Raw genomic sequence first — 27,854 nt, 5'->3', positions numbered from 1 at the left:
GAGGAACTTGTCCAGGTGGTAAAATTTCAACAAGCACTGAAAAATCAATAGGTCTGGGTTTAATGTTACAAACACATGCATCCAGAAATAATGTTTCCATGTAATAACACATTAAAGCCAATGTTTTGTAGTGATGGTAGTAGTAGTGGTGGTGTGAAGTACTGAGGTTGGCGGTATAAGTGGTGGCGCTATAGGTGGTAACGGTATCAGTGATATTGGTAATGGTGCTGCTGATACTGATGTTTGTACTGGTGATAATGTTAGTGGCAGTGGTCTGATGGTTGGTGGCTGCAGTATTGGTAGCGGTGGTTGTGATATTAGTAAAGCTTGCGGCAGAGTAAAAAGACTGATGGCTGTATACAATGCATGTGCAAGATAAAGAATTCAATGTGACAAAACGTATAATGGTCTAGAGTACACTGGATGCAAAAAAAGTTCTTCATGTGCCACAGTGAAAGCACTCTGTGAGCTGGAATGATACACCAAACAGCCAACAGAATAAGTGAGAAATGCTACCCTGGGCTGAGAAGTGAGTGACGTCTCAAGCCAATGGCTGAAAGAGGGTGATCTTAATAAGCCAGTGGTTGAAGGGGGTTAACATTAGCCCACTCTACAGATATTGTAAGCAACAGATCGTGCAAATAGCTGCCCCTGCCAACCCAGATCTATTTATACAATTGTCATGAACAAAGCTCAAGATAGATGTGGAGAAATCTTCAAACGGAAGAGTGGCTCAGAATGCTGGAAAAGTGAAGGCATCATTCATATGACAAGTCACTGCCTGACAAGCTATGCCAATAAGGCTTGGCCAGAGGTAGTCACCTCTCATGGACAGGGAATTCCTAAAGAAGGTTATTCTCAAGATAAGTATCCACCCAAGGTTGGATAATCAAAGAGTGGTTGGTTTATTACTGTGGCTGGATCTGAAGTTACAATGCACTGATGGAGAAATAGTTTGACTAATATATAACAGGATTAGTGTTAATGGACATGAAGAACACATTCATTATAGTCATGCTCTGCCCCAAATAATCGATGCCCTAAAGAGCATGTTGCTTATCTTTGGTAAAGCTCCTCCTGGTGGATACTCTCTACAACCGTAGATTTTGCAACTTGTGAATTCCCCAAGACTCCAAGTTGGAGTCAGAACTTTCAGCAATTGCTCCCATGTGCCAGTAGGTGGTGACGACACACTCTGCAACAGAAGTGAAAGCACATAACTGTACACAGGAGCTACCACAGCGAGCTGATGTCAATTTTCTTTTTAAACTCCTCCACAAACTCGGACATTGTTTGAACGTGACAGACTGTAATCATGACAGCATGTAAAACCTAACTTTTAAGAAACTTAAACACCACTTCAGAGAGCATAGAGGGAGGGCAGTGGAAAATCTGTGAGATAGAAAATCCACCAGAGAGCATCACCAAAGTAGGTAACTTGATCGACTGAAGGATACTTCTAACAGAAGATGTGCCTCATGAATATGCAACAAATAAGTACCCTACCCTAACCAAAGGGTGGAAGGTCAAAGTAGTGGATTTACTGCAAGAAGTCCTGCGGGACTAAGCAGGCAAAATGGCCCTCCCTGCAGACTTGACGGATGACAAAGTAATACGAAATGAACGTGTGGACGACAGCCACATAGCAGTCTGGAAAATATATCACACCGGAACACTCCTAACCATTGCTCTTTTGGAATGAGTGCAAAGGCCTTTGGGATGGCCAGGCCATTTTTATGTTCTGGACTGCCCTTCCTTCATTAGGATCAGCGAATCAAACAAAAAGCAGGTCATTCACCCAGCACTAGATCTATGTAAAACTAAGGGCACTCATTGGCTCCAATTGAAGAAGCATCTCCTCCTCCTCAAAGGGATGTGGCAACAAAGAAAGGTGGAAAGCATGATTGGCTTACCCGCAAGGTAAAGCGATATCATCATGTAGAAAAGATGCCAGAGTCCGAAAAATCAATGTGTCAGAGAAGAATGTGCTATATGGTGGTTGAACTGACGGTGCCTCCATCTCACTGACACACCAAGCAGAACTAATCGCAACGAGGTATACAGTCTTAATATTCACCAACCTCAGGGAACAGTCGCACATTTTCTCAAAAGGCGTGTACATCAAGAATGTGAGGACCAAGTTATGGTCCCACTGTATCATGATCAAGACGAAGGAGAACATATATCAGAGCCCTTTCAAAGAAACACATCACAATCTGTGACCTAACCAACAAGGGTTGTCAAGCAAACATAGAAAGTTTGATAAGGGCTGACAAATTAGCTATAAAGGTGCCCAAATCAAAGACTTGCCATGCCAGTGATTAATCAATCAATCAATCAAGGACATTTATAGAGCGCACTACTTACCCGGAGGGTCTCAAGGCGCTAGGGGGGGGGGGGGGTGCTGCTACTGCTCGAACAGCCAGGTCTTGAGCTTCTTCCTGAAGGAGAGGTGGTCTTGGGTCAGGCGCAGGTCGGTCGGGAGGGAGTTCCAGGTCTTGGCGGCCAGGTGGGAGAAGGACCTTCCTCCTGTTGTCGTTCTTCGGATGCGGGGGACGGCGGCGAGGGCGTGACTGGCTGATCGGAGGTGGCGTTTGGGAGCGTAGAAGTTGATGCGGTTGTTGAGGTAGCTCGGGCCTAGATCGTGTAGGGCTTTGTGTGCGTGGGTGAGGAGACGGAAGGTGATTCTCTTGTTGACGGGGAGCCAGTGCAGGTCTCTCAGATGTCCGGAGATGTGGCTGCGTCGGGGGATGTCGAGGATGAGTCTGGCTGAGGCGTTCTGGATCCGCTGGAGTCTCTTCTGGAGCTTGGCGGTGGTTCCGGCGTAGAGGGCGTTGCCGTAGTCCAGTCGGCTGGTGACGAGGGCCTGGGTGACCGTCTTCCTGGTCTCGGTGGGGATCCACCGGAAGATCTTCCGTAGCATGCGCAGGATGTTGAAGCATGACGAGGAGACGGCGTAGACTTGTCTGGTCATGGAGAGGGAGGAGTCCAGGATGAAGCCCAGGTTGCGTGCGTGGTCTGTCGGTTTGGGTGCGGTGCCCAGGGCGGGGGGCCACCAGGAGTCGTCCCAGGCGGAGGGCGAGGAGCCCAGGATGAGGACTTCCGTCTTGTCTGAGTTCAGTTTCAGGCGGCTGGTCGTCATCCACTCGGTTACATCTTTCATCCCTTCGTGAAGGTTGGCCCTGGAAGCGGCGGGGTCGTTGGTCAGGGAGAGGATCAGCTGGGTGTCATCGGCGTAGGAGATGATGTTCAGGTTGTGTTGGCGTGCGATGGGCGCGAGGGGGCTCATGTAGACGTTGAAGAGGGTGGGGCTCAGCGAGGATCCTTGAGGGACGCCGCAGATGACTTCGGTGGCCTCTGACTTGTACGGTGGTAGACGGACTCTCTGTGTTCTTCCGTCGAGGAAGGAGACGATCCATTCCAGTGCCTTCTCCTGAATTCCGACGTTGCTGAGGCGCTGCACTAGGGTGCGGTGGCAGACAGTGTCGAATGCCGCGGAGAGGTCTAGGAGGATGAGGGCCGCTGTTTCTTCGTTGTCCATCAGGGCTCGGATGTCATCGGTGGCAGCGATGAGGGCGGTCTCGGTGCTGTGGTTGGCTCGGGAGCCAGACTGTGAGGGGTCGAGGGATCCATTCGTCTCGAGGAAGGCGGCCAGCTGTTTGTTGAGGGTCTTCTCGATGACTTTGGCTGGAAACGGGAGGAGCGAGATGGGGCGGTAGTTCTTGAGTTCGGTGGGGTCCGCTGTTGGTTTCTTTAGTAGAGCGCTGAGTTCGGCGTGCTTCCAGCTCTCCGGGAAGGTGGCGGTGTCGAAGGAGGTGTTGATGATGTCCCGCAGGTGGGGTGCGATGACAGCGTCGGCCTTGTTGAAGACGTGGTGAGGGCAGGGGTCGGTCGGAGATCCGGAGTGGATGGAGTTCATCATGCGGACGGTGTCATCGGTGCTGATCGGAGTCCAGGCGCGGAGGGTGGTGGTGGGCGTCGTTGCAGCGGTCGTTGTGTGCGATGGTTGAATGCTGAAGCTGTTGTGTATGTCCGCGAACTTGTTGTGGAAGTAGGAGGCGAGGGAATTGCAGAGGTCTTGCGATGGGGTGATGTCGTTGTTTCCGGCGTTGGGGTTGGAGAGCTCTTTCACGATGTTGAAGAGTTCCTTGCAGTTGTGTGAGTTGTTGTCCAGTCGGTCCTTGAATGCAGTTTTCTTGGTGGCGCGGATCAGTTGGTGGTGCTTCCGGGTGGCAAGCTTGAGGGTGGTCATGTTGTCCGGTGTTTGTTCCCTTCTCCAGACTTTCTCGAGGGCTCGGCAGTTCTTCTTGGAGCTCTTGGGTTCGTCGGTGAACCATGGGGCTTTCTTGCTGCCGGGTCTGCTGGGCGGGGTCCTCAGAGGGGCGAGTTCGTCCGCGCAGTTGCTGATCCACTTCGTGAGGTTGTCGGCGGCCTGGCTGGGGTTCGCTGAGCTGGCGGGAGGGTGCTGACTCAGGGAAGCGGCGAGCTGGTCGGCTGTGATCTTGTTCCAGCTTCTTCGGGCAACCTGTTGCTGGTGGTGGTGGGTCGTCGTTCTTCTGAAGGTGAAGTGGACGCAGCTGTGGTCCGTCCAGTGGAGTCCTGTGGCGTGGCTGAAGGCGATGTCTATGCTGGATGAGAAGACGGCGTTGAGTGTGTGTCCGGCGAGGTGGGTGGGGGTGGTCACCAGCTGCTTGAGTCCCAGGTTTGCGAGGTTTTCCAGCAGGGTGGTGGTGTTGCGGTCGTCGTTGTTCTCCAGGTGGAAGTTGAGGTCCCCGAGGAGGATGTAGTCGGCTGAGGGGAGGGCGAGCGGGCTGATGAAGTCGGCGATGTCCTCGCTGAATTGTGTGCGTGGTCCCGGGGGTCTGTAGATGAGGGTGCCTCTGAGGGTGGTCTTGGGGTTGACGTGGATCTGGAAGTGCAGGTGTTCGGCGGGTGCGATGGTGTCGTCGGTGTTGGTCGTGATGCGGATGGTGTTCCTGTGAATGATGGCGATGCCTCCTCCTGTCTGGTTGACGCGGTCTCTCCGGATGATCTTGTAGCCGTCCGGGATGGCGATGGCGATGTCGGGCGCTGAGGAGGCGTTCATCCAGGTTTCCGTGAGGAAGGCGACGTCTGGGGTTGTGGTGTCGAGCAGGTTCCAGAGCTCGACGGCGTGTCTGTGGACGGAGCGGGTGTTGAGCAGGATGCACTTCAGGTGGTTGCTGCTGGTGTTCTGCTTGGTGGACGCTGGTGCAGTGCAGGTCCGGGTGCAGGAGAACTTGCAGGACTGGCAGATGAAGGGTCCGTGGGTGCGTCTCGGGGTGGCTCGGTAGCATCCAGGGGTTCGGCCGGCGTTGAGTGCGTTGAGGGTGGCGGCGTCGTACGTCCGGCGGGTGGGCTGGGGTCTGCGGGGGCCAGGGGTCCTGGCACTGGGCGCGGTCCAGGCGCGGACGGGCGTAGACGGGCTTACCTTTGGCGCACCTTCGGCGCTCAATCGGTGCTCCCGCTGAGCGCGTCCGCTGCGCGGTCGCTCTGGGGACGTCATAAGAAGGGAGCCGGTCGGGAGGGTCTGCGGGGAGGCGGGAGCGGGGAGGCGGGAGCGCGAGCCAATCGGCTGTCGGGGGGGCGGGGCCACGGGCTGGGGCGGCGGGAAAAGCTGGAGCCGGCTTGGCGGCCCTCGGGAGGCTGGGGCGGCGGGAAAAGCTGGAGCCGGCTTGGCGGCCCTCGGGAGGCTGGGGCTGCGGCAGCGGCAGCAGGCACAGGAGCGTGGGGGTGACCAGGCCGAAGGTCAGAACATGACGTGGTCGGGCATGAAGAGGATCAACCTGTCTTCACAACAGGCTCCAAATGTTGCCAAAGTCAAATCTACTCAGTTCATTGCCCCTAATTCTACACACATGGAGGTGTACTCTTGAAGGTTTGAGTGAAAACTCTGTCCTGTTGCTCAGTCAGGAGGTCCTCCTGAAGAGGTAGACAGTGTTGAGGACCCATGCTCAGAATGTCAAAGTACCACTCTCTCCTGGTCCAATCCAGAGCTTTCAGTATGTTTGAGCTTGGTTCCACTCCTTACTTTCTTCAGAATTTAGAGCTGAAGCAGCACTAGTGGAAAAGAATACAGTAGACTGTAGTCCCACTACAGGTGGAATGTGTCTCTCATGGAGTCTTGAAGCAGAAACGCCAACTCGAAGTGAGTGTGACACTGCATGTTCTTGGCATTAGCAAAAAGACACCCCACTAGGCGAAGAAGCTGGGTCCTGGATGTGGTAGTCTTTTGTGATACGCTAGATGATATCTTGGGGCTTGTCCCCCATGACATATAGCAAGCCCGCCAAATGAATGACCTTCGGAGAGACATTTAGGAGGTCAAGAGACTGCTGTATTCTCAGTGCATTCTGGCACATCAATTGATGCTTTCATCACAGGTGTGAGATCTCGGAAGGGTATGTTTAAGGCTATGAAAAAAGGCCTGCCAACAGGCACGGAGGACCTGTAGGATGCAGGAGGCCTAGAATACACATATCTGCACCTAAACAGAGGAGTGAGCATGAAACATATCCTGACTGGTAAGGCCTAGCTGAAGAGGCAGAAAGGCCTTGAAAGCCATTGTGTCATTGATGGCACATATGGATGGAATCCACTGTATCGGTTGCAAATGGGACTTGATGATGGAGGGCCCAAGTGAAGACAGCAGGAACAAGATTGTCCACAAGAGGTTCGCAACAGACTTTAGAGAGCTTGATTTCAGGAGCCGGTTGTTGAGGTACAGAATACATTTGTCTCTGAATTGTGAAGAAAGGCCGCTACCACCACCATACTCTTCATAAGAGTGGTAAACTACAAGTGTTCAGACACCACCACGAATAGAAGGAAGTGTTTAGTAGACTGCAGGACGTTCATATGAAAAGATGCATCCTGCAATTACAAGGACACCAAACAGTCCCCCATCCACGATCTAGTCCCCCAGATCCAGACAAGATGGGACTTGAGTCAGCATCAACATGTTGGACTTGTCCTATTGAAAAAGGTCTTAAACATTCAAAGCGTAATGTTGGCCTGAGCCCCTCTTCAATTTTGGGCTAAAAGAAAGTACCAGAACTAAACTCCTGCCTTTTTCGGCCTTGTAAGGCTCCTTTCATCAACAGACATTGTACTTCCTGGGCAAGGATGAGGCATAAATTGCCAAAGACTGGACAAACACTGGAGGAACGGGGGTGGGGGGGAAGACAGTGCCACTACCTTGACACCAGTACTACTGTAGGCTAGAGACTTTATTTGGATTGCGTTAAGATGTTGTACAGGGTGTAAGAAGCTGGCTCTGTGAATACTATGCCAACGTGAGGTGTAGTATGAACAGAATCCAGTGAGTCCTCAAAGGTAGGCAGAATTAAAAGTAGATAATACATTAGCAGTAAGGCTTTATCAGAGGTTAGTGTTAAGCATTTATTATACACACACACTCAGTCAAGAAATGATTTCACAAACTCAAAGACTAAACTCTGACCAATTTATTTTGTATAAAAATATGATTTCGTTGTATTTTATTTCTAGAACCAAGCTAGGCTGGTATAAGTAAGTGAATAATACTTTGCAGGAATAATACAGTTGAATGCAGTTGTATGTAATGGATTTGGATATAGGTAGGTCAATTATTCAATTACAGTTGAAATTGCTTTTCAGTTCCTGTATGACTACTTTTTAGATCACTTTTTCTACTCAGTGTGATATGCCTAGATATCACACTGGGACATTTCCTAAATAAAAGGTGAGTAAATCAGTTTTTTATAAATATACAGTTTCTTATGTTTTCATACAATTTCTCAACTCCACACTTTCACAGGAAAACAGTCAATGCAATCCTATGGGAGGAAATGAAGTTATCGGTTTAAAGCTAAGTATTTGGTTTTGGGAGTTGGGTGTCTGGGGTTAGAACAAGGGTTCTCCCCAAGGTCATGGATGCACTCTCAAATCACCCTCAGCAGGCACTATGGCAGCCGAGTGCAGAGTGCTCAGGCCCAATGTTATCAAATGGGCGATAGGGGGCCTCTGGTTGGTGGCTGCTCATGGGCACACAGCTTGCTTGTGGGAGCAAAGCTCCTAGGGTTTAGCTCAGGGCAAAGATGGATCTGTGTTAGCACACAAGGTGCACCCACAGGGGCGGCCGGGTGCAGAGTGCCGATTTGGCATCGGGTGCCTGTTGTTTTCAATGGGAGCTGCCAGTTTTAGGTTTTGGCTGCAGGCTCGGTCTTTCAGGAGGAACCAACAGCTGGGAAGGTAAGTCGGAGAGCTCGGGGAAGTAGGTGCACCTCAGGTCCTCTTCTCCAGGGCACAAGGCGGCCAGTTGCAGGGGTGCCTTTGGAGGTCTGATTCCACCTTACCAGGCCACTCAAAGTTGAGGGGGGTCTCCGTGAGGAGGCTGCAGGTGATGTTGGGGAGTCCCGGAGGGGTCACCCACAGTGGACTCGGGCTCTTGAGCGCTGGGGTATCTCACTGGGACCGGTGGGCCAATCGGACTCGGGCCGTAGGCGTCGGGTTTCTTTTTACTCAGCAGGCTTGGAGTATTTCTTTAGTGATTCTTTTGAACAGAGCTGCTGTTTACAGGACATCTGGCCTTTGTTGACGGCAGTCAGACTTCCCAAGGGTTCTGGAGGTCGCTGACTGCAGAACAAGGCGACTTTTGGCACAGGAAAGAAAATTATGGAATCACCATTACCTCAGTCTAGGGCTTGATATTCCGTTGGATATCACTACCCTTATCATTAGCAGGCCGAATCTCTCTTATCAAAATGGTGGTTTTGCCCAAGCGGCTCTACCTCTTTCTCAATGTATTATATTTCCCTGGGCCCCCGTATTTCCATACGCAAAAAATTCACCTAATTAAGCTGGCATGGGGAGGCAAACAACCAAGAGTGAGCTGGACCACACTTGCTCTGCCTTATTCAAGAGGGGGTTTTGAGGTGCTGGATATGGAGCTTTACTATCTATATGCGCAAGCCTACTATGGACCTATTATATTAACCCCCCCCCCCACATGCCTCATCTAGCTATCGAGCAAGGCTATATAGACCCACTGCTTCTGTCCTCCTTCTTGGGGGTTAGTGTTCCGGGCGACAAAACCACCAGCTCGACTGTGGCCTGCACCAACCTAGCATGGAGACGCTTAGCTAGGAGGATAAATAAACCCTTATTATACTCACCCCTTCCATCATCTGATCCCCGTCACTCACAAGGTCACCTGCCGCAACATGCTGCACAGAAGGGGAGTTAATACCTGGGGGAGACTGTATCAAGAGGGAGTATTCAAAGATCAAAACACACTGATGAATGACGGAACTACCACGCCACTGGAAATCTTTTTATCCATCAATATTAGATAAGACGTCAGGACCGCCACGCCAGCTTTTCCCCATGACACCCCTTTGTAGATACACTACATGGATACTTGCAGGTGCCGGGGTACGCAGTTTCCAGACTATCGCACTGCCCTCACAGAGCGTCTCTTGGCCTGGGTTGGAGATGGAACTGGACACACCACTTACTGATGGGCAATGGCTCTATTGCTGTAAACAAACAGATATGATAACTGCCAGTACCCGATTGTGCATCATACACTTTACATATTTACACAGGGTGTACTATACACCAGCAAGACTTTACGGATACAAGCTATGACTAGACGACCGTTGTTACAGATGTGGACCGGAGGAAGAGGGTTTTCTGCACCTAGCTTGGCAGTGCGAAATGTTACATCAATATTGGTTGGAGGTGGAGGCCGCACTGTCCCGGATGGCAAGAACCCCCATTCCCCTCACTCCGATCATAGCACTCTTAGACTACACAGAAGAACCCCCTAGCCATGCACAGGAAATTCATTTCACTGGGACTTCTCCTGGCGAAACGCAGAGTGGTGTACCGGTGGAGCCCTTGACTGGATCCTCTCCATCAGAACGCAATGAGTCAGACTGCGAAGTCCCACAAGGATCCTCCATCAGCCCAACCCCGTTTATCATCTACATGGCCCCACTCGCATCCATCGTCAGACCACACAAACTCAACATCTCATCGTACACAGACGACACCAAACTCATCCTCTACCTATCAAACAAACCCAACTTCGCCAAACGCAACATTCACGATGGAATGAAAGCGGTCGCAAGATGGATCAAGAACAGCTGCCTTCAACTCAACAAGGACAAAACCGAGATACTCATCATGGGCCCACACCCAGACGCCTGGAACGACACCTGGTGGCCCCCTGCCCTCGGAGAACCACCACCCCCACAAACCACACATACAACTTCGGAATCATCCTAGACTGCAAACTCAAAATGGACCGCCAGGTCAACGCCATCACCTCCTCCTGCTACCACACCCTCCGCCTACTCCGCAAGACCTTCAAATGGATCCTTCCCAAACAAAGGAAACTGCCACACACGCCCTTCATCAGCAGCAGACTGGACTATAGCAACGCACCATACGCTGGGATCAACAGGGCCTCATTCGCAAACTCCAGAACGCCGCCGGACTAGTCCTCAACCTACTGCGCCACTGCCACATCAGCCAACACCTACGGTCCCTACACTGGCTCCCCTTCAACAAGAGAATTACCTTCAAGCTTCTCACCTACGCATACAAGGCCCTCCACGACACTGGACCCGCCAACCTGAACCACTACCTTGTGTTCCACGCTCCCCAGCGCTCTCTCCGCTTAGCCCAGCTCTCCCGCACAACGGAACCTCGGATCAAGAAAAGCAGATCAGGAGGGCGCTCCTTTTCCCTCCTCACGGCCAAGGCATAGAACTCCCTCCCTCTCTACCTCCGACAGATTGCATTGCTTCCTAAGTTCCTAAAGGACCTCAAGACCTGGCTCTTCCATGGAACCCAATGAACCTCTGGACACTGCAGTACTCCCCTTGTCCCACTTTCCCCCAGCGCCTTGAGAACCGTTTTGGGTGAGTAGTTTGTGCTTTAGAAACCCTTGATTGATTGATTGATTGTGGACGGGCCCCCAAAATTAAAGATTGGCTGTCTGATCTAACAGTTTCCAGAGTTCAAATTGAGACCGTAATCCGACATCCATATCCCGATTTCCTGCATACAGTCCTGTAATCTGGAGGCTGTACACTCTGAATCACTAGCAAGCGACACCACCATTTTTGTACCGTCAGCATAGGATACCACTGTAAAACCAAAAGTCTCTATAAGGTTGGCTAATAAAATTACATAAATATTAAAAAGGGTAGGGCTCAAAGAGGATCCTTGTGAAAGAACCCCACAGGGAAGCAAAAAAGACTTGAACCTAAATCCAATTTGGCTCCACAAACTGCCCCCTGTCTGAGAGAAAGGATGAAAGAAGTTTAAGGGCCTTACCCCAAATCCCCAGGGCTGAAAAAAAGGTCAATAAGAAGACAATGGTTGACGGTATCGAAGGCTGCGTATAGGTCTAGTTAGTACAATTAGCGCAGCCCACACTCCCTTGTTGATAGTTTGCCTCATTTCTCAGAGACCGTAATCAAAGCTGAATCAGTGCTGTGCTGGCCTCTAAATCCGCATTGCGTGGCATCAAGAAGGTTATTATTAAAAATGAACAGAGGTAGTTCGGAAATGATGGCTTTCCCCACATTTTCCAGAATACTTTTAGTGAAAACCAGAACACTTAACAAAATGCCAGCTTCCATGAACGCAAGAAAATGCTATTAAAGAATATGACTGCACATTATTATAATTGTGCATGGTAAGAATAAAAGGCAAATATTAGAAAGCAGGTTTTTCTTTGCTGGTGGGAGTGATAGGGTAAATAGAACAAAATACATTCCACTTTCCATTTATGTTATGCTGCATGCCTTTTACAATGACATACAATAAATGAAAAAACTGCTTGTGTTTAATAATCTGAGGAAATATAACAAGCATTTGCAATGCAATAGGTCTCGCAGCATTAAAGTTTGAGTTATTGGCATTGTGTATGACAATGCGTTGCATAAATTTTTTAGCAAACTTTGAATTGGTGAGCAGTGAGAGTGTGTGCAAGAGTATGCTGTTGCTCACAGCTGTTATTATTCACACATTATTCACACAGCTCTGATGATGCACCTCAGCCACGGGCTCACAGCTGTTATTATTCACACAGCTCTGATGATGCACCTCAGCACGGGGCTGACACAGTTATTATTCACAGAGCTCTGATGATGCACCTCAGCACGGGGATGCCGGCAGTTATTATTCACACAGCTCTGATGATGCACCTCTGGCACGGGGCTCACAGCTGTTATTATTCACACAGCTCTGATGATGCACCTCACGCACGGGCTCACAGCTGTTATTATTCACACAGCGCTGACACTGGGCTGACGTAGTTATTATTCACACAGCTCTGATGATGCACCTCAGTCACGGGCTCACAGCTGTTATTATTCACACAGCTCTGATGATGCACCTCAGGCACGGGGCTCACAGCTGTTATTATTCACACAGCTCTGATGATGCACCTCAGGCACGGGCTCACGGCTGTTATTATTCATACAGCTCTGATGATGCACCTCAGGCACGGGGCTCACAGCTGTTATTATTCACATAGCTCTGATGATGCACCTCAGGCACGGGCTCACAGCTGTTATTATTCACACAGCTCTGACACTGGGCTGACGCAGTTATTATTCTTTCAATAAACAAACAAAGAGGGTCTTATGGTTACACTTAAACCACATTAGGGAGCAAAAAAGAAGGGAGGAAAACGGCCTAACTTGGGACGTTTAAGGAAAGCCCTCACTCACCACCTGGTGATGACATGCTTCATCATCGGGCTCCACCAAGGAGACCGAGTGTCTCCTTGGTGTGCTACAACGCCAGGTCTACTGCGGAGCAGGTTAGTGAGATTTAGGACGTGTTGGTGCAAACTAAGCTAGTGAATGGTGAAGCTATTAAAAATTGTCTGTAGTGTATCAAAAGGAAATTTTATTCTATGATCACTAAAGACATTATATTAAAATCTATGTGTATGGAAGCAGTCCACATTTAGTTGAGTGGGAGATTCCTAAATATCAGCCGACATGTTTCTTGCCGTGAAACGGTGTAATTTTACCAGGCAATTCTTCAGGACTAGAAAGGTGAATTAAACCCTGGCGGTATGAGCACGCTAAGGCTCACACTTGCCTAGGGACGTGCGAGTGAAAATAAGAAAAACAGTGAAAAAGTGCAAAAAATTAGGAAGAAAGGATTGTCTCCCTAATCACTCCTGGTTTAGGAGGCTTCAACTTTACGGTTTCTGCACTTAGTTGGTGTTAAGGAAGAACACCATGGGTCACAGGAGGGGGGGGAACGTAATTGACACACCGCCCTCGACGCTCGGCACCCTCAGTGTACCTGCATCACCCTCTACTGGACCCCGATGATGCACCTCAGGCACGGGCTCACAGCTGTTATTATTCACACAGCTCTGACACTGGGCTGACGCAGTTATTATTCACACAGCTCTGATGATGCACCTCAGGCACGGGCTCACAGCTGTTATTATTCATACAGCTCTGATGATGCACCTCAGGCACGGGGCTCACAGTTGTTATTATTCACACAGCTCTGATGATGCACCTCAGGCACGGGCTCACAGCTGTTATTATTCACACAGCTCTGATGATGCACCTCACGCACGGGGCTGACGCAGTTATTATTTACACAGCTCTGATGATGCACCTCAGGCATGGGCTCACAGGCACGGGGCTCACAGCTGTTATTATTCACACAGCTCTGATGATGCACCTCACGGCGCACTGCCCCTTTGTACAGAGTTGAAATACACCTCTCCTGCTCTACTAACAAAGGGCCCCAAATGACTCGTATGTCACCGCTCTCGGCATCTTGTCGAGTTTATCAATCATGGATATATCGGCCCGCCACTCCACATATGCATGTTACGAGCAGTCACTCCACGCTGATCTCTGTCGCATTCTGCGAGGGGCAGCAGTGCACACTGTTTCAGTAAGTGCAAAATGGAAGGATGCTCTTTGAAAGTGTGTGCAATGAATGTATTGTTTGGTACATGCCTGCGTTCTGTCGAATCAGCCGTAAAGTGTCACGTTGTGCGGGGGGGGGGGGGCTGCGCGCAGCTGTGCTACTATTGAGGCTTGCATAAAGAAGATGGGGCCACTGGGAAATACTGGGGGGAGGAGGGGGCTGTGTGCGTTTGTTGCACAGGTTAGGGATGCTGCTGTAAACACGTGTACAATATTGCCCTGTGGTGTTGCGTTTTTGCAGTAATAAAGAAAGACACTTGACAATAACGTGGCAGTTGAAAACTTGAGACATGGCTGCTGGGTTTATTTTTTCACTCTCCTGCCATGCTCGTTTTCATTGTTGTCATGAGAGGGGTGTGCAGCAGTGTTATCATATATGCCGAAGTACTGTAGGATTGTCATCCCATGTATGAAGAGAACTCTAGGCAGCTTTGGGGACTCGGTGGAGGTCTTTCACCAAAACGCCATCTTTTAATACAAACAGTTGATTGTTGGACGCTTCATTTCTTGGAATCCAGTGGCCTTAAGAGTAGCCACGAGAAAGACTGTTGAAATGTATAAGGCCGTAGATACCTGCCCATGCGTGGCTTCTGCTGGACCAAGTCGGCCCTCGTTTACGACGAGCACTGGTGGTGTTTTTTTGAACTGTTGACTCAGCATGTAGACGATAAGCGCGGTACACTTGGTTCTGCTTTTCTCAACACATCTCAAATCTGTATCTTTCTTAGTATGTTTTTCTGTATTTATTTAGCGCTAAATGTACACAGTCTGAGCATAATACGGCAGTTCGAAATATTGGGGTTCCCGTAGACGAGTAACTTAGGCGGCTAACCCTACAACCAAGAAAAATTGTTTGAATTCTATTTTTATTAACCAAAGAAGCAGTTCAGTTCTGGGGAAGTCACGGTCGGATCAGCGCCGCACGCCTCTCTGCAGACTCCCCCTGCATTCCAAGAGACGCGCGTCGCGATCCGGTCCGTTCTGCCATGCTGTCGGCAGAAGTTCACGCGCGCAACGTTATCCTATGGGACAATGCGGCGCGCGCGGCCAGGTCTTGTCTCCACATTCCAGCTCGTTGTGGGGTGAGACGACAGCTATAGTTCTCTTTCTGTGAGGACATTTTTTATTTTGTTAATGTTTTGTGTTTTGTTTAAATAGTGATCTCTCCATTTAGTTAAGATCCTCTCCTATCAACTACCACCCTCCTCCAATCAGTCACACTGCCCTCATGTTTCTGCTGACAGTGCTTCATGCTATGCAAGGCATGTGGCATGAGTGAAATCATATGGTTGCTAAAGATGCTGTTGGAAAGGCGACCCCCAGGGGAGACAGAAGGTGTCTGACTGTCAGCCCCGAGGCCCACCTCTCTGTATGGAATAGGCCGAGCGCCGTAGGGAGGCCTCCTGGGCGAGGCTCCTCTCCTACAATCGTACCAGCAGAGCAATCACACTACTTACAGATAGACACCACACAGGAAGGATGTTCACAAGAATCTTTATATAAGTTTTCAAAGCAAGTTCTTGGCAGGGTAGCGGCAAGGATCGAGGGATCCGTAATGTCGTGGTCTCGGGGGAAAGGGGGTAGCGGGACAGTCTCGGCACCCACTGGTGCGTGGATAGTTCAAGGGTTCAGGCCGCGACAGCGTCAGCAGGACCTCGGAGGTGGTTCAGCTTGGACAGGCCGCGACAGCGTCAGCAGGGCCTCGAAGATAGTTCAGCTTGGACAGGCCGCGACAGTGTCAGCAGGGCCTCGAAGGTGGTTCAGCTTGGACAGGCCGCGACGGCGTCAGCAGGGCCTCGAAGATAGTTCAGCTTGGACAGGCCGCGACAGCGTCAGCAGGGCCTCGAAGATAGTTCAGCTTGGACAGGCCGCGACAGCGTCGGCAGGGCCTCGAAGATAGTTCAGCTTGGACAGGCCGCGACAGCGTCAGCAGGGCCTCGAAGATAGTTCAGCTTGGACAGGCCGCGACAGCGTCAGCAGGGCCTCGAAGATAGTTCCAGGTGCAGGAGTTACGATCAGGATCAGCCGCGACGAGGTCAGCAGGGCTTCGACTCCAGATACAACTGCCGTCTTGATCCGGGGCTGGCCCAGATATAGGACTGGAGGGCTTTGATGTCCGGACCCTCGCGCCTGGGGGTCAGAGGGACCGGGATGACGGTGTCCAGACACCCAGCAGGGGGGCGGAGCCAGCGCCCAGGGAGCCGGGAGAGTGATCGATACCAGGCGTCCGGGGCGGAGGCAGGCCCATCGAGACTCTCCTCCTCCGGGGTCTGGTCGAGTGGCCACTTTACCACCTGGGAGGATCCTGGTGCCTCGATGTCTGGGCTTCGCTGGGGTCGGGCCCGGGATGGCTGCGGCCACGTGTTCCGGGCGTGATGGACCCAAGATGGAGTCGGGCCGGAAAGGGTGGCCTGGTCAGGGTGCCAGGCTGGCAGCGTTGGCGAGCAGGTCCTGCCGGGGTACCAGGGAGGGGGAGAGCTGTAGGTGGCCCGGGAGGCTGCTCGCGCCGATGGTTCGTGGAGGTGCGTGTCAGGGGGGTCGATAGCCGGTGAATGGAGGGCCGATGTCGTCCCGGGCCCTCCATGCGGACGGGGCCGGACCACGCCACGAGGCCGTGTCCAACACACGTCCCCTCCAGCTGAAGGCGGGGAGAGTCACCCATCTTCCTGGGGGCTCTCTTCGTCGAGGTGGAAAAATCGGGACAGGCCGTCAGCGTTGGCGTGGTCACTGCCAGGGCGATGCTCCACAGTGAAATCCATGCCTTGGAGGGAGATGGACCATCGCAGCAGTTTGGGATTTTCGCCACGCATGTGCATCAGCCACCTTAGGGGCCGGTGGTCAGTCTGCACCCGGAAGTGGGTGCCGAAGAGGTAGGGCCTGAGTTTCTTGAGAGCCCACACCACAGCGAAGGCTTCTCTCTCGATGGTGCTCCATCGCTGCTCTCGGGCCAGCAGCCGCCGGCTGATGAAGGCCACAGGATGGTCAGTTCCCGCGGAGTCCATTTGTGATAGGACCGCCCCGATGCCGTGTTCCGAGGCATCGGTCTGGACCACAAACTCTCGGCTGTAGTCGGGGGCCTGGAGCACAGGGGCGGTACACATGGCTGCTTTCAAGGTCTCGAAGGCCACCTGACACGGGGGTGTCCACTGCACTTTTTGGGGCCGGTTCTTCGAGGTCAGTTCTGTGAGGGGGCCCACAATGCTCCCATAGTTCTTGATAAACCGCCGATAGTACCCTGTGAGCCCCAGGAAGGCTCGGACGGCGGTTTGGTTGACCGGGGGTTCCCAGGCTAGGATGGCGTTGATCTTGGGTTGGAGGGGAGCCACTTGGCCGCTCCCCACTTGGTGTCCCAGATAGGTCACGGACCCTTGGCCTATCTGGCACTTGCTGGCCTTTACAGTTAGCCCGGCCCGGCGAAGGGCGGTCAGGACTTCCCAGAGGTGGTTCAGGTGCTCAGCCCAGTGGAGGCTGTAGACCGCAATGTCGTCTAGGTAGGCGGCACTGAACTCTTCCAGCCCCGCCAGTACCTTGTTCACTAGTCTCTGGAAGGTGGCCGGGGCGTTTTTCATGCCGAAGGGCATCACCTTGAACTGGAAGTGGCCGTCGGGTGTGGAGAAGGCGGAGCGCTCCTGGGCGCCAGGGGTGAGGCCGATCTGCCAATACCCGGCGGTGAGGTCGAAGGTACTGAGGTACTTGGCAGCCCCCAGGCGGTCGATTAGTTCATCGGCCCGGGGGATGGGATGTGCGTCGGTTCTCGTAACAGCATTCAGCCCCCGGTAGTCGACACAAAACCGGAGTTCTGGCGGGGTGCCAGGTGCGGCGGCCTTGGGGACCAGGACCACTGGGCTGGCCCAGGGACTGTCGGAGGGTTCAACTACCCCCAGGGCCAGCATCTTGGTGACCTCCGTCTGGATGCAGGCCCTAACTCGGTCGGGGACCCGGTAGGCCCGGTGTCGTACTGGCTGACTGTCCCCGGTGTCGACATCGTGGACACACCATTGGGTAACCCCGGGGGTGAGGGAGAACAGATCTGTGAATTGTCCCAACAGCTCGTGACAGTCTCGGCGCTGTGCGGGGGTCAGGTCGGGGGAGAGAGAGATCCCTTCGACGGAGCCGTCTTTCTCAGTGCACTTTAGGAGGTCGGGCAAGGGCTCGGAGTCGTCTTCGGTCCCATCGTCGGTAGCGAGTAGCAGGCTCAGTTCGGTGCGGGCAAAATGAGGTTTGAGCCGGTTGGCGTGCAGAACCCGGAGGGGGTTCCGGGGAGACTCCATATCCACGAGGTAGGTGACGGGGCTCTTGCGCTCGATCACCTTGAAGGGCCCCGACCATTTGTCCTGGAGGGCACAGGGTTCGACCGGGGACATGACCCAGACCCGCTGGCCCGGCTCGAACTCGATGGAGGAGGAGTGCTGGTCGTACCAGCGTTTCATGTCCTCCTGACTGGCCTCCAGGTTGGCCTCTGCAAGGGCCCGGAACTTCCGAGTCTGGTTTCGGAGGGTCAGGAGGTACCGGTAGACATCCGGTGGTGCGTCTTGGACGGTAGTTTCCCAGCCCTCTTTGACCAGGCTGAGCGGACCTCGGACAGGGTGTCCGTACAAGAGTTCAAAGGGGCTGAACCCCAGGGATTTCTGTGGTACCTCCCGATAGGCAAACAGGAGGCAGGGCAGCAGGACATCCCATCTGCGTCGTAGTGGCTCTTCTAGGCCCTGTATCATCCCCTTGAGTGTCCGGTTGAACCGCTCCACAAGTCCATTCCCTTGGGGATGATACGGGGTGGTGAACTTGTATGTGACCCCGCACTGTTGCCACAGGGACCGCATATATTTAGATATAAAGTTTGTGCCCCGATCGCTCACGACCTCCCGGGGGAATCCTACTCGGGAGAAGATCCCCATCAAGGCCCGCCCCACCACGGGAGCGGTGATTGTTCTGAGGGGGATGGCCTCAGGATAGCGGGTGGCGTGGTCCACCAGGACAAGTATGAAGCGATGCCCTTGTGAGGTTTGAGGGTCCAGGGGCCCCACAATGTCTATTCCCACTCGCTCGAAGGGGGTGGTTACGACTGGAAAGGGTTGGAGCGGGGCCTTCACCTTCCCTCCGCTCTTTCCGCTGGCTTGGCATGTCGGGCAGGTGCGGCAGTGGTTATGTACATCAGTGCGCATTTTGGGCCAGTAGAAATGGGTCACCAGGCGGCTGTAAGTTTTGTCCTGCCCCAGGTGCCCTGCGAGGGGCACATCGTGCGCCAGGTTCAAAAGGAAGTCTCTGAATCGCAGGGGAACCACTAGCACTCGGCTGGCCCCCAGCTCGGCAATTTTCTGTTCGCTGTATAGGAGGTTGTGGTCCCAGTAGACCCAGTGGGACCCTGAGGTGTCCCCGGTAGCTTGGGCAGCGGCTTGTTGGCGGGTCCCCTCGAGGGAAGGGCAGGTCTTCTGTTCCTGCCGAAACTGTTCTTGAGTGGGACCACCCTCTTGGTGCCATTGGGCTAGTTCGGGGATGTCGCTGAGCTCGTGGTGGTTTCCGGGCTCCGAGGGCCTGGTCTCGGAGTCGCATTCTTCGGGGATGGTAGAGGGCGGTGGCTCGGGCCACTCCGGCTCCTCGGTCGGGGCGGCCTCGGTCGATGCCGGGGCTCGGGCTGCCATAGATCGGGTCGTCGCACAGACCCACTCTGGTAATCCCATCATTCCTAGGTGCTCCCTCCGCTCGACTTGGGCCCAGGGGGAGCTCTCGAGGTCGTTCCCAAGGAGGCAGTCCATGGGGGCGTCGTCCCGGACGGTCACCTTGAGGGTGCCCGACACTCCCCCCCATTCGAAGGGAATTCGGGCCATCTGGCATAGAGTTTCTGAGTTGTCGGCGGCCCTCACGGGGCAGCGTACGTTCGGGATGATCTGTTCGGGGGTCACCAAGTGGCAGCGGACGGCCGTCACACTGGCTCCCGTGTCCCGGAGGGCTTCGGTCCGTCGTCCATTGATGTGGACCCACTGACGGTATTTTCAAGTGTTGCTCGGTAGCGGGGCCTGGGGTACCAGGTCTCTATTGCCCAGGCAGGCTAGGGCCATGGCGGCCGGTTCATACTCCATTTGGTCTTCCTCGTAGACCTCTACGTCTTCTTCTCTCTCTTCTCCCAGTGCTGCAGCAGCGAACTGGCGGGTCGGAGGCCCCGTGGTGCCGGGACGTTGGTTCATGGGGCAGAGGGGGTCACTGGCATAGTGACCGGTCCGCTGGCATCTGTGGCAAGTAATGTTCGGGTGGGGCCCCGGCCGTGCTGGGGGGTCCCTCTTCACGGACGGCGAAGTGTTACTCGGGGGATTCCCTGGAGGGGGACCCCGGCCCGAGGCCGGCGGGAAGCTTCGGCTCGGGTTCTGTCCTCCTCCGCCTCCCCGCTGGCGGGGGTGCCCCCGGCCGCCCGGTCCTGTTTCTCCTATCGGTGTTCGGGGGACCCGGGTGCTCACCCATCGATCTGCCTCGACGGCGAGTTTCCGGGGCTCGGTTAGCTTGCTGTCGAGTAGATGCTGTCGGAGCTCGACGTAGCAGTTGTTGGAGAGGTGCTCCCAAACGATGAGGTCGAACAGCTGCTCGTAGGTGGACACTTTGCTGCCCTTTATCCATCCTTCCAGGGCCCTGCTATAAAAGTTCACGTACTCGACCCACGTGGTGCCGGGGATTTTCTTGCAGTCTCTGAATCTCTGCCGGTACATCTCGGGGGTGAGGCCATACCGGACAAGCAGGGCGTCCTTCATGTGGTCATAGGAGGACATTACGTTGTCGGCCAGCTCCAGCAGGGTGTCTCTTCCTTCGCTGACGAATCTCCCCCATAAGCCGGCACCCCAGTCTGATCGCGGAATGCGGTGCGCGGTCATGGCAACTTCGTACGCCTTGAACCATTGCTGGATATCGTCATTCTTGTAGTACTCCTTGACGATATCCTTCGGGATGTGGACCTTTGGGTCGGCAGGAGGTGAGGGGTTCCGGGCTACCGTGGCGCCAGCTTCTTCGAGTTTGGCTTTGATTTCGAGTTCTTTAAGGCCACGCTCGTGTTCGTACGCGAGTTTTTTTTCTTCCAATTCTCTTTGCCGCCGCCTCTCTTCCAGATCTCCCTCTAATCGCAGTTGTTCAAGGGCCATTTTCTTTTCTGCTAATTGGAGTTCTCCGTCCAGCCGGAGTCGGGCTAACTCTAGTTCATGGAGCCGACTCCTCTCTCGCTCCCGGGCATCTTCGTGGGAGAGGCCCGGGTCCCTGTTGGCGGTTCTTTCCTCTATGGGGGCTATGACGGTACTCACGGGTACTTCTCGGACAATGTCCTCGTTCGGTTGGGGTGGGGTTTCTCTGGACTCCACCCAGGTTTGCAGCGCTTCTTTGAAATCGTCCTTTGTACTTAGTCCAGTGGTAGCGATACCCAAGTCTTTGAAAAATTGTTTAAGTTCTTTATGGGTATATTCCTCTAACAGGTCTTTCTGGAATTCTGCGGTCGTTCCGGCTTCCTTAGTAGTCATCGTGGCTGTGGGTCTCTGTCAGTAGTGACGCGTTACTCGCTGCACGATTTGCGTGGGCTCGGATCCCGTCGCTTGCCACCAATGTTGGAAAGGCGACCCCCAGGGGAGACAGAAGGTGTCTGACTGTCAGCCCCGAGGCCCACCTCTCTGTATGGAATAGGCCGAGCGCCGTAGGGAGGCCTCCTGGGCGAGGCTCCTCTCCTACAATCGTACCAGCAGAGCAATCCCACTACTTACAGATAGACACCACACAGGAAGGATGTTCACAAGAATCTTTATATAAGTTTTCAAAGCAAGTTCTTGGCAGGGTAGCGGCAAGGATCGAGGGATCCGTAATGTCGTGGTCTCGGGGGAAAGGGGGTAGCGGGACAGTCTCGGCACCCACTGGTGCGTGGATAGTTCAAGGGTTCAGGCCGCGACAGCGTCAGCAGGACCTCGGAGGTGGTTCAGCTTGGACAGGCCGCGACAGCGTCAGCAGGGCCTCGAAGATAGTTCAGCTTGGACAGGCCGCGACAGTGTCAGCAGGGCCTCGAAGGTGGTTCAGCTTGGACAGGCCGCGACGGCGTCAGCAGGGCCTCGAAGATAGTTCAGCTTGGACAGGCCGCGACAGCGTCAGCAGGGCCTCGAAGATAGTTCAGCTTGGACAGGCCGCGACAGCGTCAGCAGGGCCTCGAAGATAGTTCAGCTTGGACAGGCCGCGACAGCGTCAGCAGGGCCTCGAAGATAGTTCAGCTTGGACAGGCCGCGACAGCGTCAGCAGGGCCTCGAAGATAGTTCAGCTTGGACAGGCCGCGACAGCGTCAGCAGGGCCTCGAAGATAGTTCCAGGTGCAGGAGTTACGATCAGGATCAGCCGCGACGAGGTCAGCAGGGCTTCGACTCCAGATACAACTGCCGTCTTGATCCGGGGCTGGCCCAGATATAGGACTGGAGGGCTTTGATGTCCGGACCCTCGCGCCTGGGGGTCAGAGGGACCGGGATGACGGTGTCCAGACACCCAGCAGGGGGGCGGAGCCAGCGCCCAGGGAGCCGGGAGAGTGATCGATACCAGGCGTCCGGGGCGGTGGCAGGCCCATCGAGACTCTCCTCCTCCGGGGTCTGGTCGAGTGGCCACTTTACCACCTGGGAGGATCCTGGTGCCTCGATGTCTGGGCTTCGCTGGGGTCGGGCCCGGGATGGCTGCGGCCACGTGTTCCGGGCGTGAGGGACCCAAGATGGAGTCGGGCCGGAAAGGGTGGCCTGGTCAGGGTGCCAGGCTGGCAGCGTTGGCGAGCAGGTCCTGCCGGGGTACCAGGGAGGGGGAGAGCTGTAGGTGGCCCGGGAGGCTGCTCGCGCCGATGGTTCGTGGAGGTGCGTGTCAGGGGGGTCGATAGCCGGTGAATGGAGGGCCGATGTCGTCCCGGGCCCTCCATGCGGACGGGGCCGGACCACGCCACGAGGCCGTGTCCAACAGATGCTAAATGTAATTCTTGGATTTTCCGCAACCTCTTTCACTGCCTGCCACGTTTATGACAGTAGTGCGCTAAAATGTAAGTAAACTGAGAAAGTGGTGCTTAAGGCAAGTGCAAAGTCTTTTGGTATCACGGATCTGCAATGTATCCTAGTGGTTTTTTAGACAACCCTCCAAGGCGTTAGAAGGATACACAGCTGCAGGACGAGTTGGGTCTTTTCAATTGTCTGGAAAAAAGCAGGCATGGTTTGGCACCAAATTACGTGCTGGTCTACAGTTGTTGCATTTTCGGGTCTTCTGTCCCTAGCAGACAAATCTGAGTTCCTGGTGTCAAGGGGCAACCAAAATACTGAATTTAGGGGCCTTAAGGGGATTGTAAGGTAGAAGCCAATAGGCTGCCTGCCGCTGGGGTGACTACACCCCCTATATGACCACTTCCTGGGGAGAGGGGCATAAACCTGACACAGAGCTCCTAGTTCCACTAAAAAGAAAAACAAGCATTTGCAATGCAATAGGTCTCGCATTAGGAAAGTTGGAGTTATTTGTCTTGTACATGACACATTTGTTATTTATGTGTTATTTTTGAAAATTGTGAAATTAATAGCTTTGTCATTTACAATGCTAATACTTTTATTTTTTGACAATGTGACACCTAAGCATTTTTAATGCAACATGTTTTGTATTTACGTGACTTAAAAGTTTTTTTAAAATAATTAATACTTAAATAAAAGTTATTGTAATTTATAATGGCAATAGCTTAAACTTTTGTAATTAACTTTTGTGAAGATTATGTTCAGTGTATTTTATTGTGACTAAAATATAAGAACAGAAGGGAAATATCAACATTTTGACATTTGTAATAAAGCTTGAAACATTGAGAGAACATATTTGAACCAGTTGTTGAATGTTTGCACAGATTGATACTGTGGTGGCGCTGAGTGATGTTGTGTTGGCACTGAGTGATGTTGTGGTGGCGACAAGTGATGCTGTGGCGTTCAGTGATGCTGTGGTAGCGCATAGTGATGTTGTGGTGCCCCTGAGTGATGCTGTGGTGCCCCTGAGTGATGCTGTTGTTGTGCGATAGATAGAGTGAGGGCGATAGATAGCTAGAGGGAGGGGGAAAGATAGAGTGAGGGCGATAGATGTATAGAGTGAGGGCGATAGATCTATAGAGTGAGGGCGATAGATAGAGTGAGGGCGATAGAGTGAGGGTGATAGATAGAGTGAGGGCGATAGAATGAGGGCGATAGATAGAGTGAGGGCGATAGATAGAGTGAGGGCGATAGATAGAGTGAGGGCGATAGATAGAGTGAGGGCGATAGATAGAGTGAGGGCGATAGAGAGAGGGGATAGATAGATAGATAGAGTGAGGGCGATAGATGTGTGTGGTTGTATGTGTGTGGTTGTATGTGTGTTGTTGTATGTGTGTGTGTCCGTGGTTGTATGTATGTGTGTGTGCGGTTACAAAAGGATGTATGTGGAAGAGAGCAGCAGATCAGCATAATATAAGAGAACAGGGAGTTAAAGAAGGATGCGTGTTGAAGATATCAGCAGATCAGCACAGGAGAAGAGAACATGGAGTTAGAGAAGTAGGCGTTGGAAGGGAACAGCAGATCAGCACGGGAGAAGAGAACAGGGTTTTGGAGAAGGGGGCGGGGTGGAAGAGAGCAGCAGATCAGGATGGGAGAACAGAACAGGGAGTTAAAGAAGGAGGTGGGTGGAAGAGAGCAGCATATCAGCACAGGAGAAGAGAAGAGAACAGGGAGTTCAAGAAGGGGTGGAAGAGAACAGCAGATCAGCACAGGAGAAGAGAACAGGGAGTTAGAGAAGGAGGTGGGTGGAAGAGAGCAGCAGATCAGCACAGCAGAAGAGAGCAGGGAGTTAGAGAAGGAGGTGGGTGGAAGAGAGTAGCATATCAGCACAGGAGAAGAGAAGAGAACAGGGAGTTCAAGAAGGGGTGGAAGAGAACAGAAGATCAGCACAGGAGAAGAGAACAGGGAGTTAGAGAAGGAGGTGGGTGGAAGAGAGCAGCAGATCATCACATCAGGAGAGAACAGGGAGTTACAGAAGGAGGTGGGTGAAAGAGAGCAGCAGATTAGCACAGGCGAAGAGAACGTTAAAGAAGGAGGTGTTGTTAAAGAGAGCAGCAGAACAGGACTGGAGAAGAGAACAGGGAGGTAGAGAAGGAGGCAGGTTGAAGAGAGCTGCAGATCAGCTCTGGGGAAGAGAAGTGAACAGGGAGTTAGAGAAGTAGGTGGGTGGAAGAGAGTAGCAGATCAGTACAGGAAAATAGAACAGGGAGTTCGAGAAAGAGGCGAGTGGAACAGAACAGCAGATTAGCGTAGGATAAGAAAACAGGGAGTTAAAGAAGGAGGCGAGTTGGAAGAGAGCAGCAGATCAGCACATGAGAAGAGAAGAGAACAGAGTTAGAGAAGGAGGCAGGGTGGAAGAGATCAGCAGTTCTGCACGGGAGAAGAGAACAGGGAGTTAGAGAAGGGGTTTGTTGGAAGAGAGGAACAGATCAGCACAGCAGAAGAGAACAGGGAGTTAAAGAAGGAGGTGGGGTGGAAGAGAGCAGCAGATCAGCACAGGAGAAGAGAATAGAATAGGGAGTTAGAGAAGGAGGTGTGGTGAAAGTGAGCATCAGATCAGCATAAGTTAACAGGGAGTTAAAATACAATGCAATATGTTTCTCATTTGGAAAGTTTGAGCAATTGCTATTGTAAATGACCAATTTTATTTTAATGTTTTGTGGTGAAAATTAGTGAAATTAATTGCTTTGTCATTTACAACGCTAATAGTTATAACTTTTGCAAATGTGACACCTATAGCATTTGTAATGCAATATGGGTTGTATTTATGTGACTTACATGTATTGATATTACAAACAACAATGGTTTGGAGTTGGAGGGTGGAGTTGTCTTTTGATTTGGAGGGTTGAATTGGAGTTGGAGGGTGGAGTTGGAGGGTGGAGTGGGAGGGTGGAGTTGTCTTTTGAGTTGGAGGGTGGAGTTGTCTTTTGAGTTGGAGGGTGGAGTTGGCTTTTGATTTGGAGGGTGGAGTTGTCTTTTGAGTTGGAGGGTGGAGTTGGCTTTTGATTTGGAGGGTGGAGTTTGGGGGTGGAGTTTGAGGGTGGAGTTTGAGGGTGGAGTTTGAGGGTGGAGTTGGAGGGTGGAGTTGGAGGGTGGAGTTGGAGGGTGGAGTTGGAGGGTGGAGTTGGAGGGTGGAGTTGGAGGGTGGAGTTGGAGGGTGGAGTTGGCTTTTGATTTGGAGGGTGGAGTTGGAGGGTGGAGTTGGAGGGTGGAGTTGGAGGGTGGAGTTGGCTTTTGATTTGGAGGGTGGAGTTGGAGGGTGGAGTTGGAGGGTGGAGTTGGAGGGTGGAGTTGGAGGGTGGAGTTGGAGGGTGGAGTTGGCTTTTGATTTGGAGGGTGGAGTTGGAGGGTGGAGTTGGAGGGTGGAGTTGGAGGGTGGAGTTGGAGGGTGGAGTTGGAGGGTGGAGTTGGAGGGTGGAGTTGGAGGGTTGTGTTGGAGGGTGGAGTTGTAGGGTGGAGTTGTAGGGTGGAGTTGTAGGGTGGAGTTGTAGGGTGGAGTTGTAGGGTGGAGTTGGAGTCTGTAGTTGTAGTTTGCGGGTGGATTTGGGGGGTGGATTTGGAGGGTGGATTTGGAAGCTGGAGTTGTAGTTGGAGGGTGGATTTGGGTTTGGAGGGTGGAGTTTGAGGGTGGAGTTGGAGGGTGGAGTTGGATGGTGGAGTTGGGTGGTGGAGTTGGGTGGTGGAGTTGGGTGGTGGAGTTGGGTGGTGGAGTTGGGTGGTGGAGTTGGGTGGTGGAGTTGGATTTGGAGGGTGGATTTGGATGTAGGATTTTGATTTGGATGGTGTAGTTTGAGGGTGGAGTTGGAGGGTGGAGTTGGAGGGTGGAGTTGGAGGGCGGAGTTGGAGGGCGGAGTTGGAGGGCGGAGTTGGAGGGCGGAGTTGGAGGGCGGAGTTGGAGGGCGGAGTTGGAGGGCGGAGTTGGAGGGCGGAGTTGTCTTTTGAGTTGGAGGGTGGAGTTGTCTTTTGAGTTGGAGGGTGGAGTTGGAGGGTGGAGTTGGAGGGTGGAGTTGGAGTTGTAAGGTGGAGTTGGAGGGTGGAGTTGTAAGGTGGAGCTGGAGGGTGGAGTTGGAGGGTGGAGTTGGAGGGTGGAGTTGGATTTGGAGGGTGGAGTTGGATTTGGAGGGTGGAGTTGGATTTAGAGGGTGGATTTGGATTTGGATGTAGGATTTGGATTTAGATGGTGTAGTTTGATGGTGGAGTTGGAGGGTGGAGTTGGAGGGTGGAGTTGGAGGGTGGAGTTGGAGGGTGGAGTTGGAGGGTGGAGTTGGAGGGTGGAGTTGGAGGGTGGAGTTGGAGGGTGGAGTTGGAGGGTGAAGTTGGAGGGTGAAGTTGGAGGGTGAAGTTGGATGTTGGAGGTTGGAGTTGGATGGTGGAGTTGGATGGTGGAGTTGGATGGTGGAGTTGGATGGTGGAGTTGGATGGTGGAGTTGGATGGTGGAGTTGGATGGTGGAGTTGGATGGTGGAGTTGGAGTCTGTAGTTGTAGTTTTCGGGTGGATTTGGAGGCTGGAGTTGTAGTTGGAGGGTGGATTTGTAGGGTGTATTTGGATGTTGGAGTGTGGAGTTGGATGGTCTTTTTGGAGGGTGGATTTGTAGTTGGAGGGTGGATTTGGAGTGTTGAGTTGGAGGGTGTAGTTGGATGGTGAAGTTAGAGGGTGGATTTGGAGGGTGTAGTAGTACTTGGATGGTGGATTTGGATGGTGGATTTTGAGGGTGGAGTTGGAGGGTAGAGTGGTGGGCGGTAGAGTGGTGGCGCTAGAGTGTGGGCGCTAGAGTGTGGGCGCTAGAGTGTGGGCGCCAGAGTGGTGGATAAGGTGGCAGATAGGGTGGCGGATAGGG

At 52.9% G+C, this 27,854-nt stretch overlaps 1 protein-coding gene across 2 annotated transcripts in view; it reads right to left on the bottom strand.

Annotated features, from left to right (window-relative positions):
• CDK5RAP2 (CDK5 regulatory subunit associated protein 2) overlaps nt 1-27,854 on the bottom strand; it is an 841,564-nt gene that overhangs the window by 681,553 nt on the left and 132,157 nt on the right. The window lies entirely within an intron of this gene.

The sequence above is a fragment of the Lissotriton helveticus genome, chromosome 5_1 (genome assembly GCF_964261635.1).
Source record: "Lissotriton helveticus chromosome 5_1, aLisHel1.1, whole genome shotgun sequence".
NCBI lineage: Eukaryota > Metazoa > Chordata > Amphibia > Caudata > Salamandridae > Lissotriton > Lissotriton helveticus.
Note: the sequence above shows the minus strand (reverse complement) of the source record. Positions and strands in the feature narration are given on the sequence as shown.